Source organism: Sus scrofa, chromosome 11 (genome assembly GCF_000003025.6).
Source record: "Sus scrofa isolate TJ Tabasco breed Duroc chromosome 11, Sscrofa11.1, whole genome shotgun sequence".
Classification (NCBI taxonomy): domain Eukaryota; kingdom Metazoa; phylum Chordata; class Mammalia; order Artiodactyla; family Suidae; genus Sus; species Sus scrofa.
Window position 1 is genome coordinate 50,363,626 of NC_010453.5, and position 19,911 is coordinate 50,383,536.

The 19,911-nt window shown below is 38.9% G+C and overlaps 1 long non-coding RNA gene across 1 annotated transcript in view; it reads left to right on the top strand.

Moving 5' to 3' along the window:
• Nucleotides 1-19,584, top strand: part of LOC110255833 — a 168,394-nt gene extending 148,810 nt beyond the window's left edge. The window contains exon 4 of the long non-coding RNA XR_002336703.1: nucleotides 17,835-19,584. This is a non-coding gene — a long non-coding RNA (uncharacterized LOC110255833). The remainder of the gene's footprint in view (nucleotides 1-17,834) is intronic.

Genomic DNA, 19,911 nt, shown 5'->3' on the forward strand with positions numbered 1-19,911 from the left:
AAATTTTCTTTCTAAAGCTCTGAAGCATTCTGTTTATCTCATAATTTATGTAATCAGAAATCTTGAAAAGGTCCATAGTGCTTACCTGAAAGTTTAAGACTCACATTTGGGGGAGTTCCTGCCATGGCTCAGTGGAAACGAATCTGACTAGTGTCCATGAGGACTCAAGTTCAATCCCTGGCCTTGCTCATTGGGTTAAGGATCTGGCGTTGCTGTGGTGTAGGTCGCAGATGTGACTTGGATCTGTCATGGCTGTGGCTATGGCTGTGGTGTAGACCAGTCGCTACAGCTCTGATTCAGGCCCTGGCCTGGGAACCTCCACATATTGTAGGTGAGGCCCTAAAAAAGAGATTTAAAAAGGAAAAAAAAAAAAAAGACTCACATTTGGATGCTGTCTTCATTTAATGCCTCCTCTCCATTTCTTCTCAACATGAAAAACTTGAACCTGATGGCTTACTTTGTGTTCCCCATGATCCTAGAACTTCTTTGCACTTGATCCCAGAGGTCCCCTGCTCTTGCAGTGCTCTCCTTCCGTCTGTCTAAACCCTTCCTGTCCTTTAAAATGAATGAAAATGCTTACTCTTTTCTCTATCCATCCTCACCTGGAGTGACACTTCCATCCTATGACCTGCAACGGTACCAAACTGTAATGTTCAAATGACAAATATTCTGTGGTGGCACATTTTTCTGCTATTTCCTTGAACTCTTCCTTAAGATCTATTTGTGTGTGTGGGGGGGGGTGTATATCAATAGTTCATGTATACTATTTGCAGTCACTCAGTTATACCTTGTCTACTCAACTAGTTTGTAAATCCACTTGGGGTAGGATCTGTCACTATTCTTTCTATCCCCATGTCCATCTAGAACAGTTTCTTGCTAATGATAGCTGCTCAAGTCGTGATTATTCCTGCAATAAAATAATAAGTGAGATAGACCGTACATATACTCTCATTGATAAAGTATACACTTGTACTTCTATCAACTGATTGATAAAATACTGATGAAGCCCCATCTCTTAATAATATTGAGATGGAAAGATAAGTGAAAAGAAAGGGTTATTTTCTGCTTAGGTCCCATTGGGCTGTTTTGTGACCCCCTCGGGGGATGTCAGTGCCCCGCTGTAGACACCAGAAGCGTAGAGGACTGCTACTCAAAGTAATAGATCCGAAAACTCTGTGTTATTAACCCAAGAAGAGGTCAGTCCCTTGGCTTAGATCCCTTTAATCAACTGTAATAGCTGAGGACTTTTTCAAAGTAAGATTTTCTGGATGAGAGAAGCAGCATGTTGATTGACCTAGGAAGCTTCCTACTCTTCTTGGACTGGTCACATGGAGTACCACTAACAGAGCACATCAGTTTGATTCAGTGTTCCTTTATTACCACTTAATTTTGTGCAAGGCCCTCTACTGGCCACTATCAAAACCAAAAGAATCTGATTGGCCGTCTTTGCACTCAGTAATTTTATAACCCAATAAATTAACATATGAATTAATAACATTCTCAACCAGTGTCCTTAAATAAAAAGTGGACTCATGTCTATTCTTAGGATCCTATTACTTTAGGAATAAAATACTTTATTCTATTTTTGTTCTCCTGAATGCTTAACAATAAATAACCAGAACAGCTGAATTTTCTCCTATTCTTATCTATGCAACAGTTGTTCATTTTGAGAAAAAAATTAAAAATTGTTCTCCATCTTTACTTCCCATTTAACTTCCATTTTTCTCCCTAATTGTCTCTTATCTGCCACCTGTTTGGAATGTTCACTTAATTTTTATTCCTGAAATATTATTGTTTTGGGGGGCTCAATTCTTGGTCTGCTGCTTTTATCACTCTATGATCGATCTGTCTGTCTGTCTGTCTGTTTATCCATCCATCCATACAATTCTCACCTATGTTTATGAGATTTTCCACCATCTTCTTGTCTGCTTGATGGGTGCCTCCAGTTTTCACCTCTCCTATGAGCTCCAGATGAGTTAGATAGCAAATTCTTGGGTTCATGCTGACCTCAAACTCATGTTTTTGGGTGTTTTTTTTTTTCCTTGATCTCATGACCATTTATGCACAAACTGTTTCCCCTTGAGTATTCTGTTTTTCAGTTAATATACCCTTACTTACTTAAGACAGGGGGAATAAGGCAGACAGAGAAAGACAAACACTATATAATATCATTTATATGTGAAATCTTAAAAGTTAAGTTGAACTCACAGAAACAGAGGATAGAATCATGGTTGCTGGAGCTCTGGGTGGGGGAAATGGGAAGATGTTGATCAAAAAGTAAAACCTTCCAGTTATAAGTTTTGAGGATCTAATGTACAGCATGGTGACTATAGTTAACCCTGTATTGTACACTTGAAATTTGCTAAGGGTAAATTTTAAGTGTTCTTAACACACACAGACACACAAAAGGAGCTATGTGAATTGATGGATGTGTTAAGTTAGTTGTGGTGAACATTTCACAATGTATGCATATATCAAATCATCCCATTGTACCCTATAAATACATAACAATTTTGTTTGTCAATTATACCTCAATAAACTGGGGAAAAAATAATGCTATCACTCACCAGCTTGGAGAAACAGAAACCTGGGAGTCATCCTATTCTCTCCCCTCTCCCTGTCCTTACCCACATCCAATTATAAAATTGCTTCCAATCTTACTCGTAACTATTTCTTAGTCTCACTTTTCTGCTTCTTTTTCAGGTATCTTATTTAAGGCTCTCATCATCATCATCTGAACCATTTCATTTATTTTCTGTGTTTTTTTCCTACTTCCAGTTTTTACTCTCTGCCCCTTTACACTTAAATCCATTGTAGAAAATGCAGATCAGATCATGTACTTCCATATTAAAGACTCTCAGTTTATCTCCATAAACTGCAAGGTAACTTTTATGTTTCTTAGATGATATACAGGATCCTCTATGGTCTCGCCCTGACCTCTTTGCATCCTTATATCCCACCTCTTCCCATCTGGCACTAGATGCTTTAATAATAAACACTAATGACAATAGTAATTACTGTTATCCAAATACCAAGAAGAGAAGGAGGAAGAGAGGGACTAGGAGGGAGAGGGGGAGGAGGAGAAAGAGGAAAAGAAAAAAAAAAAACATGAACACAGACGTGCTTCATGCTTGTCACTGCTAATATTTTCCATTTATCATCTTGTTCAAGCCTCACAATCCTTGAAATGATGCTATTTTTTCCTCCTTGTTTATACTGAGGCTTGAGGAAGAGAACTCTCTTTGCCTATATTCAATAGCCAGGAAATAGTTAAGTTTAACTCAGATTCCTTTCCACCAAAGTTCATGTTATTATACAAAAACACAATATGGTCTCAGGCCCTGTTTCTTTCTTTTTGCCTTTTTTTTTTTTTTTAATGTTGTTGGTATTGTCTGAGATAAATGCTCTTCCTATCTTTCTTCAACTGCTTTTTCAAGAATCAGCTTAGATTTGGTGACTGGTTCTTCTTCAAAGCACACTTAGTGTATAGTGAAACCTAAGATTTTAGACCTGGTATTGATCCTTTTCTCTCCATCTTTCCCATTAGAAGGTACTCTTTTTGTAAGCTGGAGCTATGTTTGACCTCTCTGGTCCCAGTATTAACTCCAGTTCTTGAACAATGTAAGTAGGGAGTCAGTACATTTGTAAAGCAAATTGTAGGCAGATTGGGAAAAAATAATTGCAGAAGTGAAGTGATCATTGCAAAGAATTCGTAATGAGCAGGGGACACACACATTTTCTAGAAAAATAACACTGTTTTTTTTTTTTTTTTTAATCAAAACCAGAACTTCCAAGTTTCAGTATAGAGAGGAGATGCTATCTAATGGCAGGACGGGCCATGGTGCCTGACAACAGGTACACTCTGTCCACCGGAGGTCCACAGTCGCTTTGGCATCTTCTTATTTTTTTGACCACTGCCTCACACTTATCCCCCTCACTTCATCCCACTATCACTTTTGTCTATCACGTTTTAGGGGAAGGTCTAGAAAATAAAAGAACTAGGCTACCATGAGACCAGAAGCTCCATAAAGTCAGAAACTTTTTTTCCACTAGTCTATCTCCATGAGTATAACAGTGCTGACACTTGGCAAATTCTCTGTAAGTATTTGTGGAGTGAATGTTGAATTAAATTCGCCCTTCCTTGTTTCCCTTTCCTACAGAGAAATTGAGATGCGCTCCCAGAACATTTCATTAAGAAAGATTTTATCAAGAAATAGGAAAAGAGAGATAAAGGGGCAGGTTTATAACATACATAGTTCTGCTTAATCCCTTCTAATTTCTTCTTCCACCTAAAGCTAGTTTGAACCCTGGGCTCCTTCTATCGGCTATTTTATAAGAGGCTACAGGTCAGTCTAAACTTGTAGAATCCATGCCTGGCTCCATGTCTGACTTCAAGTGGAAGGCTTCCTCTCACCACAATCACCTTGTAAATTCCTCCTAGACTTCTTGCACCTCTGTGGGCAACACCAAAGCCAACATATTTCCATAAATGTAACTTCAATCATCATTTTTTTCTTTTCAGAATATCCTCATATTTAAATTCTAGAGACCTCTGGTTCCAGGTAGGGTGGAATAAACGTACTCTATCACTTCCACTGAGTACAGGACGGGAAGCATGAACTCGCTATTTGAGAATTTTGAAACTAAATAGTGTCAGGGAGCTGTGGGAAGAATACAAGAATTAAAGCATGAGTTTAACATTAAAAAATGATATGGCCAATGAAAATATTCTTACACTTTTCTCAACCAATGTGGAAGTGGGGACTGAACGGCAGCCCAAAAGAATTCAGAAAGCTTTCAGTTCGGACTCCAAGAGCAAGAAAAGAAACTCACAACGCAGAGAGGATGTGAGAAACTTCTATTTCTTTTTCTTTTTTTTCCCCTCCATTCTCCCATACAGTCCTGTCATAGAAGTGTCAGTGACTGACTACAGGAGCCCAGAGGAGGCAAAATTCTGAAGAAAGAGAAACTTTCACCATATTCGGTGGGCCTCTGTGTCCAAGAGGGGTGAGCCAATTCTCTTTTAAAAATCATTTTCTTCCTGACGCTTGGCCCCCAACACAGACACAGCTGCAGAAACGCACAGCAGAGCAGGATGAGGGAAGCCCCACCTTTCTAGCCAGAACACCGAAATGATGAGCCCCGGCAATGGGAAAGTGCTGAGGAGGCTATGCATAGGGAAGAATTTGGGAACATGATTCCCATTAAGAATTTATGTGCCCAGTTCTGAGCTTACATATGTGGAACCAATTCTTTTTCATTTTCTTTTTTTCGTTTTTTTGGGCTGCACCCATGGCATGTGGAACTTCCCAGGCTAGGGGGTTAAATTGGAGCTGTAGCTGCCGGCCTACACCACAGCCCAGCAACGGGGGATCCAAGCCACGTCTGCCACCTACACCACAGCTCACGGCAACGCCAAATCCTTAACCCACTGATAGCAGCCAGGGATCAAACCTGCGTCCTCATGGATACTAGTTGGGTTCGTTAACCACTGAACCACGAAGGGAACTCCCTAGAACTGAGTCTATCTATCGTATTGAAGACTTTAATGTCTGAACTAACAGATAGACCAAACCCCATTTCCCGGACTAGGTGGCACATGTGGAGGTCAGATCCAAATAGCACTGGGCAGTGACAGCTGACCTGGTGGCCCACAGAAGGATGGTTAGAACCTACAGCCTGAGCCTCATCTACCAACTGTCTGCTAAATAAAACCATCAACACTACCCATGGTATTAAACAAGACTCAGCAGTGCACATTCCTGGATTAGGCAACTTATGAAGTACCAGAAACCAGCAGAAAAGTAGAGTCTTAGCAAAGGAGGAGGAGATACAAAGAAGAATCAAATGGAAATTTTAGAACTCAGAAATACAATAACTAAAATTAAGTGAGTCTGTTTGCAACATACAGATAAAAACTCATTTGAGCAGGCCCTAACATATCTTAACATATACCACAAGCATCATAACACACATACACACACACACAAAATAATGGATATAATAAGTGGAGACACTTCAGCTGGACATAATTATGAATAAAGAAACATATATTGAAGTTGTTCCCATGAGCCATATCTAGTTATCTAGTTACCTTGCATTTTGCTTTCAAAACAATAGAACTAAACCTGAGTATTTTATGATTTGTGGAGATTGTTTTGCGTTTACAAAGGTAGAAACCCATTGTTAAGAAATGCCATTATGTACAGAAGCAGCAATTCTATTTACAAAGAACTGCCCTAATGTGTCTATTTGCATATCATTTGCATTTTTGTCTCCGTACCTGTCAATCAGCTCCAACAATGAACAAATCAGGTAGCCCACATGGGAACCTGGGCCAAAGGAAAAAAAAAAAGCAAGGTGATCTAAGGTGGATGAAATCCTTATGTGTGTGTGTTTTTTTTTAAGGTGATATTTTTCCAAAAAGCATATGGTGTTGTCTAGAATATGAGGAGTTTGGATGTTTTAGCAAATACAGCTTCTCATCCTCTAATAGCTTTTTTCATACATTTTGGAAACTTCTGTTTCATTTTAGTCATTTTTGATGGCTTCTTCAAATTACCGAGCTAGGCTAAAGGACTTGGCAACTACCAAACAATACTCTGTGGCTACATGCAGTCTAAGTAGCTCTTGGGATGTATTATTTCTGAAAGCCTTCCTGCATATGTGGATGCAGTCAAATTAAAGATGGTTAGAAAAATTCTACAATTCAGGATTGCCAAAAGATGTGTGGAGTTACCAAAGTTGTAATGATGAACACTAACATCAGATCCATAGATTTGGTCACAAGTGAAAGAAAACGAATTTCTTGACCAAAACCTCCAGAGTGTTGAGTGACACTAACCCTTTCAGGTAGGATTTCTGTGGTTTTCTCCTGATGCTTATATTTCAGCGTGGAACATAAACCCTCTGTGAATGATGACACAAGGAAAATCTTGCTTACTTAATAATGAAGCTTCCAGAACTGATGTTTCTTTGGGGGGTAATATCCAGTTATTGTGTCTGCAGAATCCCGGGCCGGAGAAGACGCTTAGTAATCATTATCATGATGACGGCTCAGAGCGGATGCAGAAAGAGAGGGTCCTGAGTTAGGCCTTGTAGACAGCCCAGCAGTCCGGGCTGGCAAGAGTATTTTCCAATGGGTAAGATATTTTATTTAGTTTTACAAGTGGCATTGCGAAGCTAGCTTTTGCACATGGGTGCACTGCGCAATTACTATTTTGACCCTAATCATGAAAAAACTGAGAAGCTGACACTGAATACACTTTATAAGTTAATTGTGAAGATGAGATCTTGGGATTCTCCTCGGAAACCTAGTCCCTACCAGGCACTTTCCTTTGCATTAAATCCTGATGACACCAACATTCATTAGAGGGGAGGGAGATAATCCAATCAACAAGTTTGCTTAAACAGACAATCTTTCTTTGTTAAAACTTGTACACAAAAGAGATGTTGTGTGGAAGTAAAAACTAAGCAAAAAAAAAAAAAAAAAGAAAAAAAAACAACATTGTAGCAATTTGCTGAACATGGAGACTTATTGAGGATGCAGTCCTGAATAATACACACTAGCTTTGCTCTTCCTCTTTAGTCTGTGTAGAGAAGCTATGAATCATTCATGGTCTCCCAGCTGAGAAGGGCTTCAAAGGGGATGGTTCTGATTGGATGTCCTGTGTGAATTGCTATGCTGCAGAATCTGCTACACCCCTAGCACTGGAGGGTGGAGGAAGCACTTTCATCTGGGCCTCCAAAGTGTTTAGGGTCACAGTTCACCAGGAGATAACGATGTAGATGTACATTCAGAATTAGCTGCACAGATACCTGTGTAGTGCGGTGTGGAAAAGTGAGCCAGTTAGATCCCCAGTGGATGCTGTGAATCAATTACTGTATTCTGAATACAAGGTTGGCTGCAGGGGATAAACAGATGTCAGAGAATTTTTCCCTAATAAGACCCTGGTAATAGAAGAGCACTGTCAGCTTCATTTTGCATTAAAAATCTCATTTCCTCTTTATATGACCAATTTTATTAGGTCCCTAAACAAAGATATTTTGTGTAACTGTTAGCAGCATCATATGAATGGTGTCACTAAATTTCAGGTTTTCAGATTTTGTCACAAAAATCAAGAGGCAATGTAGGCATCTATCTAAAGTTGCAACTTTCAAAAAGGCTCTCTGTTCACATGCTGGTTGGTAATGGTTCATTTTCATTTTCAATCAGAAATATCAACGTTCTTAAAAAATATAATCCTCGGGGTGTAAATTAAAACTAAATTTTAAGTTTTCCGTGCTCTTTTTTTCATTTTCCAATCCTGGGTGATATTAGCATAAAGTTGCCCTTGCTGGAAGATCAGGCACTGTTGAAGTTTTCTGGGTAATTTTGTTTTTAAAGCCTCACATGTTGGGAGATACCTCTGACACGCTGTATTTCCCATCCCAGACATGAGTCTTTCACAGAAAAAAAACCGACACCCATATCCTTCCCTCCATACCCTTTGGAGGCCCAAATTGGAGAAGAAATATCATTTTGAGGTATCCGCTAATATCCAATTAACCTCTGCCTCCATCTGCAACTCTTTTTGAAAGAAAGATAATCTCCTTCAGGCTGTCAGGCAGTATATTTTCCACGTTCAGCTCCAAGTGGAAAGAGCAAAAGCAGAGGAGGTGGTACGAGTTCACTTGACAATGCCTTCTATTGATTTGCTGAGAAAATACCATCTTAAGATTCATTAGACTCCAGTCCTCCAAATGTGAAAAGGTTTGTTCCCAACATCTAACGATGAAGACAAATGAAAGAAGAGTGGCTTCTTCATGGTGGCAAGAAGACAAAACCAGTGGAAAATCACAGGGTGAAGTTATTAAAATGACATAGAGAAATAAAGTTCTCTCAATTGGAAATATAGGATGACAGAACTAGAATTCCACAGAAGAAAAAGTGTTAAAAACAATATACGTATTTTGCAATGTTATTATATTGGAAAGCTTCAATGAGTTGATGGATCTGATTTATTAATTTTGAAATTGGCTATTTTCAAATCTTATACATTCTCTGAAACTGTGTTAACTGTGTTGGCAGAACTCAGAGCACGGAGCTAAAGTAGAAAGGAAAGGTGCTTTTGTAGTGCTACACAGCTGCTCAGCAAATTCCCCCAAAGAAATTTCACGTGGTATAGAAAGGACTGCAACAAAGTTGCAGCAGGTGGCGCTCTTCCACTGGCCCACAGGACCAACACCCTCAGAGGAGTTCCCCTGTTGGATGTGCTAAGTTGTCGTGAAATGTTCAAATAGACTAAGAATTCATTGTTAAAAATACTTTGATGTGTTTTTAAAAAGTAGTGGTGTCCTATCAGTTTCCCAAGTTGGGTAATTATGTTCTTCCTTCCAGTATTCTTTTTCAATTTTATTTTAATTTGACGTTCTTCATTTATTGGTCTAAATTTGGGGTAGCAAATTGCTGATACTCTTGTTGCTGATAAACACTCTCGTCTCTCTCTCCAGAGGTGCATAAATTTCCATCATGACTTCAATGGTTTTTGCATAGAAAATATTCTCTATATATGCATCATGAAAATTTTGAAAGAAACAAAATGAATGGTATTATTCATTGACAGTGGGATTGGAATGATTAATAACAGATAAATGAAGAAAGGTGTAAAATAAATCTACAAGACTGACAGATTCAGTATTGAGTACACTACTCATGGAAAGTGGGAATTGACATGGCATTAGTCCGTAAGTAGTAATTAAAATCTCAGTGGGGCTTCAGAGTTTATTTTTCATGTTTACGCATCACAAACAAAAAAAATCTACCTAAAAGCGTGAACTTCCAAATTAAACCCATTCTTCATACTATAAATCCTACTATTTTGTTACTACAACACACTCCATTTATTGTTAGGAGGCAAATACATGTATTTTTCAAGTCTGAGGCATACGATTTTTATGGGTAATTATGATATAGCTATATACCAATAATTGGTCATAAAGAATTTAATAATAAATTAACTAGCTACTTTGATTCTGTCTGGAGTCTCCTTAGCTGTTCTTTGTCCAAAGCTTAGGCTGCCTTGCCATCTCAAAGAAAATGTGAAAAATAGAGAAAATTAAGTCTTTTGATCAATTTGCAAGGCAAAAAAAAAAAGGAAAACTGAAGTTCCCATTGTGGCTCAGTAGACTGAGGACACGATGTTGTCTCTGTGAGGATGTGGGTTGCTGTGGCTGTGGTGTAGGCTTCAGCTGCAACTCCCATTTGACCCCCCAGCCTGGGAACTTCCATATGCCACAGGTGCAGCCTTAAAAGGCAAAAAAGAAAGCAGTCTCTGAGGGAGTAGAAGGAACAACCCAAATGTTGGAGAAGGCCTTTCCAAGGGCAAAGTAGCCAGTTGTACCAGGCTGAGGCCGAGTATCTCCGGAAGGTGCAGCCACGGACCAAGGCTCTGACTTGACCTTGTTTGCTTGTTTGCCTTCTCAATGTCTGAGAAATGACTTTACCTCAACTGAATTTCCTGCTAGTCCGTGAATACCATTAACAAAATTCTGTTTCATTTAATATTCTATATGAGTCACTAAAATCTTACTGGCACATTAGATTAGGAAAAGTTCTCATATTATTTATTTGTCTTAGGTAAGAACCTCTTAATTTGCATTACCATTTCCTCCAAAAAAGCAGCCACTTCACACCGTAACATTTTATGAGTAGGAAATGTGAATATATTTGTACGGATAGTTAAATTCATGGTGTCAAAACTATGGTAGATTCTCATAAGTGGTTTGAGAAATAAAATGTCACAGCAGGAGGAGACACATGATATTAAACTGTAAACTTAACTAAAGGTTAAAACATCTTTGCAATCATTTATCTTGATCTCTTCAAGGGGTGGTTGGATCATGATTTGCCTTTAGAAAGGCCCATGCAGTTTACTTGAAGTGTCCCAGAATAAAGATCATGCCTCATGAATTCAGTGTTTAGCAGCTTACCTAGCACCCGATAGGTGCCTAATCAATATGTTTTGGATAAATTAATAATGAATGAACAGATAATTGGATCAAAACCAGTTGAATGAGGAATAGAGTTGCTTTTTTATTCCTAATTAGTATCATCTGGTGAGTAATGGAATAGTTTCCTTTCTGGGAAACGTTTTAAAGATTCATTTACCCAAATGCTCATCATCCATTCAACAGCTAGCTGGGCTCTGAAATATACTTACTATTAGGCAAGGCAAGATAGTTGGCTTTTAAAGATGGAAAGGCAAATGGGTGTGTGTAGGAAGAAAGATAACAACTAAATTCAGTGTGGTAAGTGCAGTGATAAGAGAAAGCACAGGGCACTTAAATACCTATTTTTGGTCCTTGATGTTAAGGATGGGCTTTTAGGGATGATGACAGCTAAACTGAGCCTGGGTCTGAGGAGCACATGAAAGTCAGTGGATGAGATGACATTTCATGGTACAGGACAGAGAGGGGTGATCCAGACAGAAAGAAGAATATTTTCAAAGGAGTATATAATTCAGTGACCTGAAAGTCATTAAATAAGGCCACTGGACAAAATAAAACATCATTTAAAATTTTACATAAATATGAAGATAATCATGAATTAAAACTGTGATTTGGAGTTCCCGTGGCGCAGTGGTTAACGAATCCAACTAGGAACCATGAGGTTTCGGGTTTGATCCTGCCCTTGCTCAGTGGGTTAACGATCCAGCGTTGCCGTGAGCTGTGGTGTAGGTTGCAGACGTGGCTCGGATTTGGCATTGCTGTGGCTCTGGCGTAGGCCGGCGGCTACAGCTCCGATTAGACCCCTAGCCTGGGAACCTCCATATGCCACAGGAGCAGCCCAAGAAATGGCAAAAAGACAAAAAAAAAAAAAAAAAAAAAAAACAACCAAAAAAACAAAAACAAAAAAACCTGTGATTTGGATAAATATAAATGATACAGAAATGGTCCATCATGTTACAGGAATTGGTCTTGTATCGACTTTTGAGTTGTCCATATATGGTAGTTATCAAGGAACAAACAAAAATATACACAGATCAAAAAATGATACTCAGAAGGACACAACAAATGAAAATTGACAGCTTTAAAAATTAGCAGATAGTAAACAATTCTCTTCTAAAAAGTGGAGAATAAAAAGTAGTGTCCGAAGACATCAAACCACAGGTTTATAATGGTATAGTGACAACCAGTTTTCTTTATGGTCTTAAGTTGTTCATAAATATTCAAGGAAATTTAAGGCATCTCTTTTGAAATGAGGGAATAAAACCCTCTTTTTCTCAGCTCTGGTTTTCTTGTATTCCTGGGGACAAATGTCAAACCTACATAAATGTATAACTATTCTTCTATCCTGCCTATCAATCTGGTGATAGAAGATGAACATAGAGATAGCCCATACATTTTAGAGTCATGTGGCCGACAGTGAGGTTTCTCTTAATCCTTAGTGGGATTTGACGCAGTCGCATATCTCTCACTGAAACATCACCCCTCCATTGTCTAACTTTGGTGTCAGCTGCTCTTCAGTAAACTTTGTCAGAGGAAGGCCACAACTGATCACTTTCAAACAAGTAGGCTTACCCAGAGAATTTAATAAAATCACTGCAGGAGTAATATGACACAGTTTTATGTCATTTGATGGTATTCTATTTAATTTTACTTTTGGTTTTAGGGAAAGGGATGATGCTTCTTGGCAAGACCAGCTACGTTATTTTGAGGTGCAAGGAAAATGCAGTAAACGTTCAAACATCACTAAGAATCAAAACTGTAACAGTAAAGCATTAAACCAAGAGCAGGACAGTGTGCAACCCATGTGCAACCGCACATGGTCTTAAGTCCATGAAGACAGCCCTGATACCTAGTATGATCCAGGGGTCTAAACCACATTTTATTGATGATAATATGATGCTGACATAAATGTTCACTCTGGGAAGGAAGACCCTGAGAAATCTACTCTTAAAAGAATGATAGGTGCTGTTGAGACTTCCCCAGTAGGAAAAGAGGTGATCAGTTTCTCTATAGCAATAAGTGGGGAGATGGAGGAATAGGTGAGTAATCACAGAAAGAGGTATCAGAAGGGCTGGTTTCCAATCCCAGCCTGACACTCATAGCAAACTAGGGCAAGTCTCTCACACCTCTTTTAGCTTTGACTTGCATTCCTGTGAAATCAAACTAGTAATTCTTTTTTTTTTTTTTTTCTGGTCTTTTGGCCTTTTCTAGGGCCGCTCCCGAGGCATATGGAGGTTCCCAGGCTAGGGGTCTAATCAGAGCTGTAGCTGCTGGCCTATACCACAGCCACAGCAACACCAGATCCGAGCCGCATCTGCAACCTACACCACAACTCACGGCAACGCCGGATCCTTAACCCACTGAGCGAGGCCAGGGATCGAACCTGCAACCTCATGGTTCCTAGTCAGATTCGTTAACCACTGCGCCATGACCACGGGAACTCCCAAACTAATAATTCTTACACTGTCTATTTTCCTGTGACATTGTAAAGAAAATATGGAAAACGACCATGAGGTTTTTTTTAAATCGCAAAGGATTGTACAAATGTAAGATATATTTATTGTGGAGTAGATGACAATGGTAAGGTAACAATAATAATAACAAGAACAAGAGTAGCATATTCAAGCATTAGGCTTTTGGAAAAACTGTAAATTTATATCATCCTTATTGGATGAGCCCACCAGTTTTGTAGAGAACATACTTTTTTTTTCTGCCTCAGGTGGTAGAGGTTAAGGGACTCTGAATTTTATGGTTGAAAAGTAAAGTTCAGTCATAAGTGAATTCATATTGTAAGTGTAATTTAATTGTTTTAATTTAAATATTTCACAGCAATAAAAATATGGGAGTCAATACCAATTTCAACTGGAAGAAAGAATACTTAGAAATCTACATTGAACTTGCTATAGATATTAAAATGGTATGTTTCTTTACATTAAAAAATAACTAGTATCCTATATAAATACCAAGCAAAGAAAAAATTTACCTTCAATAAAATGTTAATTCAAAATGAGTATGCATAAATTTTTATTTTACAAACTTCCATATGCACATGAGTCCATGTGTCAGAAAGAAAATTATCAGCCATGAACATGATATATATACAGAAAGCAATTCCCATTTGTCCAATTGCCAGTAAGGGATTTATTCGAAAAGAAGAATTATCCCTTCACCTTTATAAGCAATTTGGTTTCTGAATGTGCTTATTGATGGGTACTGTTTTCACTACTCAGCACTAATTATTAATTTGTATTTGGAGGGGGTTATGCATATAATTCTCATTATTCTCAAGGGATTTTTGTAAGTAACATTTTAGAGCTGTGGCTGAAAATGCATCTAGCTCTCACTTCTGGTGGCAGGTTACCTCACATTATCATCCTGTTGAGAAGTCATAAGTGTTGGCTGGTATTACACCTCCACACTCAAGGTGCCCATATTTCAGTGAGAAGAGAGGAGTTTTCTGTTAGAGGCGCAGAGAATGAGAAGTTGGTCCCTGGATACCGTTTCATTTTAGTGGCATGCCATTAGCATCTTGAATATTTCAATGTGAACACAAGAAAGTTCATAAGGGGATAAAATAACAATACTAATGTCAGATTTATGGAGAGTCTTATCCTGAAAATTCTTAAACTGCTTTCAAAGCAGGATCAGTTTACTTATTGAGCTCCTTTTCACTTTCTTTTTTATTCTTGAAAAAAGAAGCATAAAACATCACTCATTTATAGTTTCATTGTTTCTGAAAGGATTCATTTTACCATTTAACTGGAATGATTTTTTTTAAGGGGGTTGAAAAAACATAGTCTTTTTTGTTTTTTTTCTCTGTTTGATCATTAGTACCTAAAATGGAGTTTTGGATGGGCGGGTTGTTTGGGGGGGGGGGGTTGGTTGTTTTTTATTTTGGTGTTGCAAGTTAATGCCAATATTTTACTTTATTTTATTTTTGCCTTTTTGTCTTTTTAGGGCTACACCTGCAGCATATGGAGGTTCCCAGGCTAGGGGTTGAATCAGAGCTACAGCTACCCACCTAGGTCACAGCCATAGCAACACGGGATCTGGACCATGTCTGTGACCTACACCACAGCTCACGGCAATACCAGATCCTTAACCTACTCACTGGGGCCAGGGATCAAACCTGCGTCCTCATGGATGCTAGTGAGGTTCATTAACCACTGAGCCATGATGGGAACTCCCTAATGCAAATATTTTAAAATGCTTAATGTACAATTCTAGAAGTTCAGGTAATATTTCAAAAGTAAAAATATGAAATATTTTCTATCCAACTGATACACATTTTTTTAATGTATGTTTTAGGGCTGCACCTGCAGCACAAGGAGGTTCCCAGGCTAGGGGTTGAATTGGAGCTGCATCTATAGCCTATGCTGCAGCTTGCAGCAGCGCAGGTTCCTTAGCCCAGTGACTGAAGCCAGGGATCAAAACCTCTATTTTCATGGATACTGTTCAGATTCTTTACCCACTGAGCCACAATGGGAACTCCTGATACTCATTTTGGAAGGCACTGTGGCTGGAGTAGGAACCAGCTATCTGAGGGATGCTAAGTGAGTGAGGCCAGGAGCTTTGCCCTCAAGACGTTTCTCATCTGCCAGGTAGCGTATCCACAAACCGGCGGTGGGAGAGCTCTTGGGGACACACATAACACCCTGAGAGGACCAAGCAGGAGGATGATGGGGGGTGCGGGTGAGGGGGCTGGAGGAGGGGAAGAGCTCGAAAGGCTTTCTGGAAAAAGATGACATACAGTCCTTAAAGGATGAGTAAGAATTCAGAAGTTTAGGATTTCAGCTAAAGAGTCAAGGAAAGCAGGAGTTCCTGTCATGGCTCAGTGGTTTACAAACCCAACTAGTATCCATGAGGACACAGGTTCAATCCCTGGCTTCACTCAGTAGGTTAAGGATCCAGCATTGCCGTGAGCTGTGGTGTAGTCACAGATGTGGCTCAGATCCTGCATTGTTGTGGCTGTGGGTAGGCCAGCCCCTGTAGCTCCGATTGGACCCCCTAGCGTGGGAACCTCCACATACCTCAGGTGCAATCCTAAAAAGACAAAAGACCAAAAAAACAAACAAACAAAAAAAGAGTCAAACTAAACATATGGAAAGGGTACAGAGGAATCGGGAGGTGTTGAGGAGGTTCGATCGGCTTTTAGGGCGTGTTTGGAGAGTAGAGAGAGAACTATGTCTACTTCCATAATCAGCTCTTGTAATTTATTCCGTATAAACATTGAACACTTATGAATTGGGGAGTGATTTTACAGGGGCTGCACTTGAGGGAGGCAATGATATCAAAATTGTGCAAGATGGGCCAAAGGGGAAACCATATTTGGATTGTGAAAAATCCTTTCCAGATTTTATAACTGTCAGGACTTAAACATTCTGAAGTCTTTCAGTCTTAAAAACAGGTGCTGTTGTTGGTGCTATGGTAGTGGGGGTGAGAAACCTAACGAAAACCGTGTCCAAGGAGTGTAGGGAGAAGGTTTTGTCAAAAGGACAGTTTCATGATAAAAGAGGAATAAATGATGCAGTTCAGTTGTTTGCTAATAGCAATTTTTTTTTTTTTTTTTGTCTTTTTAGGGTCGCACCTGCGGCACATGGAGGTTCCCAGGCTAGGGGTCAAATTGGAGCTGTAGCCACTGGCCTGCATCACAGGCACAGCAATGCCAGATACAAGCCGCGCCTGTGACCCACATTGCAGTTCCTGGCAATGCTGGATGCTTAACCCACTGAGCAAGGACGGGGATTGAACCTGTGTCCTCATAGATACTAGTCGGATTTATTTCCACTGACCCAAGACACGAACTCCAACTAATAGCAATTTTAAAGTGCTTTTTAAAAGAGTCTTTTCTTCAGTCGCCTAAGAATTGCCCTGTTTGTATTACTCATTCCAGGCAGAAATACACGGGAGTCTAAATGTGTAAATAAGAAGTCAGTCATCTAAATTAGCAAATTTTAACAATGTTTTTAAATTTCGCAGACTATTTTGATAGGTTTGTGAGTGTCTGAGGGACTTCAATAAAAACTAGCTTAATCTGAAGTCATCATGTTTTTCTGGAAATGGAATAATAACTTTTTCAAGTTTAAGAACAAAGGACATTCCTCATAATTCACAAATCACATTATCTATAAAAATATTCTATCTCTATCATGGAAACTAATTATTATTATTAAAGAAAAGCTTTTCCAGGGACTCTAAAGTTCTTCAGGATGGCTGAATTGGGCGAGCTCCATGACGACAAATTTCAAGTTTAAATTTCTGCCTCTGACCTTGTTTTATTTTCTTCTTCAAATCTGATTTCTTGAGGCTTGCCCCACCCTCTGGGGTTTTCGGTCTTTTCTCCAGAGTATATGTATAACCTATTTGTTTGGTTACTCAGACTGAGGCTTCAGACCAAGGAATTGGAAGTTGCTGCCTCTTGACAGCCTGTGCTTTATTCTTCTATCATAAAAAGGATCCTAAGTAAAGAAGACCAGCAGTGACTTGTGTAGCTTCTGGGCATTTTTTTGTTCTTGTGATCTAAAGTCCACTTATTGTGTTTTCTGTTATTTGGAGGTCATCAAACTTTGATCACTAGGGGGGAGTGTGGGGTTTTGCCTTGATCTCTGAGATCATACTACAGGCTGATTTAAAAAAAAAAAAAAAACACATATGAAAGGTTTATTTTAAAATAAAAAAAGTCACACTTCGTTTGTGTCGATGTGAAATGTGTAAGAATGGTGAAACTCAAAACAGCGCTAATGGGCATTCATTTCTAAATGGAGATAGGAACGTGGCCAGGGATACACCAACTCCTCGCATTCATGAGGGTATTTGAAATAAAATGTTGCTCTCCTTTTCTGCAGCCCATTGACCAGATGCACACGTGCCTACCATGGTTTACTACATGTAAGGACGGCGTGGAGGTGGTAAGATGACCTGCCATACCATGGACCCATTTTATTCACTGTTTATTGTGTGCCACGACCATACTGGAAAGGTCAATTTTCCTCTTGTGTTTTAATAATAGGATAATCATTTTTGAAAGGGTACATGAGTATGCCCTCTAAAAAACAGAAGCAACCATTTTATTCATTAAGTTATAGAGTTTTAGCACTGGAACCAATTTGAGAAGTCAAAGCAACCTGGTTCTTAGTGACCTTCACGCGTGCCTCAGATCAGTGAGCTAGATAGGAAGAAAGAGATGTTTCGACAGCATCCAGTGCCTAACCTTGGTTCAGTGTTTCCTTTACACCAGTCTGTGTTGTTATTTATTTTTATATGTTGTTTATTTACTTCACTGCCAAGTAATCTTTTAGCAGAAAAGGATTTCATTCTATTGTTTCAATTGCTACTTTTCATTATAGAGAGAGAATTAATAAATGCTTCCCAAATCTATGTTCCTTCCATTGTAGTCACAGATTTCCTACTTTGGGAGACCATTTCATGGGAGTAAAGAGGAATTAAAACCAATTGAAACCCAGTGTGGGTTAGATTGTATATGAAAAGATATTTTTTTCTTTTCTTTCTTGTTGACATTAGTGGTTTTGGACTTATCTCTCCCTCAGTATTGTTGAAATTCTTCTTTTCTTGCTGTATTTTTATTGTCTAATAAATAGGAAACAAACTAAGGGGTGAGGAATAATAAGATACCTTTTGTGTAGACAGCAAAAGTAAATAATTCAAACTAAGAAGCACGTCTGGGACCCTCAGATTCGCCTGTCTTCTCTAGAGAATGGGTGTGATTCTTTCTAGCTGTGAAGAGTGTCTATGTTCCAATGCTTATCTAGTCATTCATGAAGAAACTAAATAATGGCTATATTCACAAAACATAGCATCAAATTCAGGCAGAGTTCTAAAGAAAATATAAAGCATATGGTCCACATTTTAGGAAAACATACACTCACACTCAAGTTGGAAAGCAATAAAAACCAAGATTTGATGGAAATTAAAAATGTCATAAATATCGTAGTCACTAGAGGAAGTAGGAAAGAGAATCGGTCATAAAAGGTGATTAGGATTTCGTAGGAAAAGAGAAGCCTTTTAGGCTAGGGATGAACACCTACAAAGACTTGAAATTGGCACTCTGTGAGCTGAGGTTGAGGGACCATGGCTTGGCCAATCTGGCTCCAATAGAGACTCCATAAGGAAGTAGTGGAATTAATTTGGAAACAAAAGTCACAGACCTTGGAGGCCAGCAAGGAATTATGCATTTAATTCCTACAGATCAGCATCTCTCACACCCTGTTGGGAATAAAGATCTGTGGTTGAATAATTGGAAGAAACCTGACAATCCTAAACCCCTTTTGGAGCTTTAAGAGCACAATTAGGGTGTTAAAGACATCAATCAGGTCTGCTGTTAAAAATGCCGCGTCTCACAACGTATAATTTATCCTTTTCTCATCATTTAAAATGTGTTTTGGGGGGTATATTTTATGATTTTTGTTTTTTCCATTATAGTTGGTTTACAGTGTTCTGTCACTTTCTACTGTGCAGTAAAGTGGCCGAGTCACGCATATATATGCATATTCTTTTTCTCACATTATCCTCCATCATGTTCCATTATAAGTGACTAGATACAGTTCCCTGTGCCATGCAGCAGGCTCTCATTGCTTATCCACTCCAAATGCAATAATTCGCATCTGTTAACCCCAGACTCCCGGTCCATCCCACTGCCTCCCCCTAATATTAACTAAAAAACTTAGTCGTGCCTAACATTCTTGGCATCATCTGTTCCAACATGGAGTACTTTACAGAATAAAATCTGGATATTTCTGCAGAAGGCAGCAATAACATGTTCTAAATTGGAAAGTGGTACAAGGGAATTTCTCTTTTAGAGAGGTAAATATGGAAGTTGTATAAATTCAGATAACCTCTGTCCAATTAAGCAGGGATTGGGATGTACAGTCCGTCCAATTTGTGCTTAATGGGTTGTTCTCCACA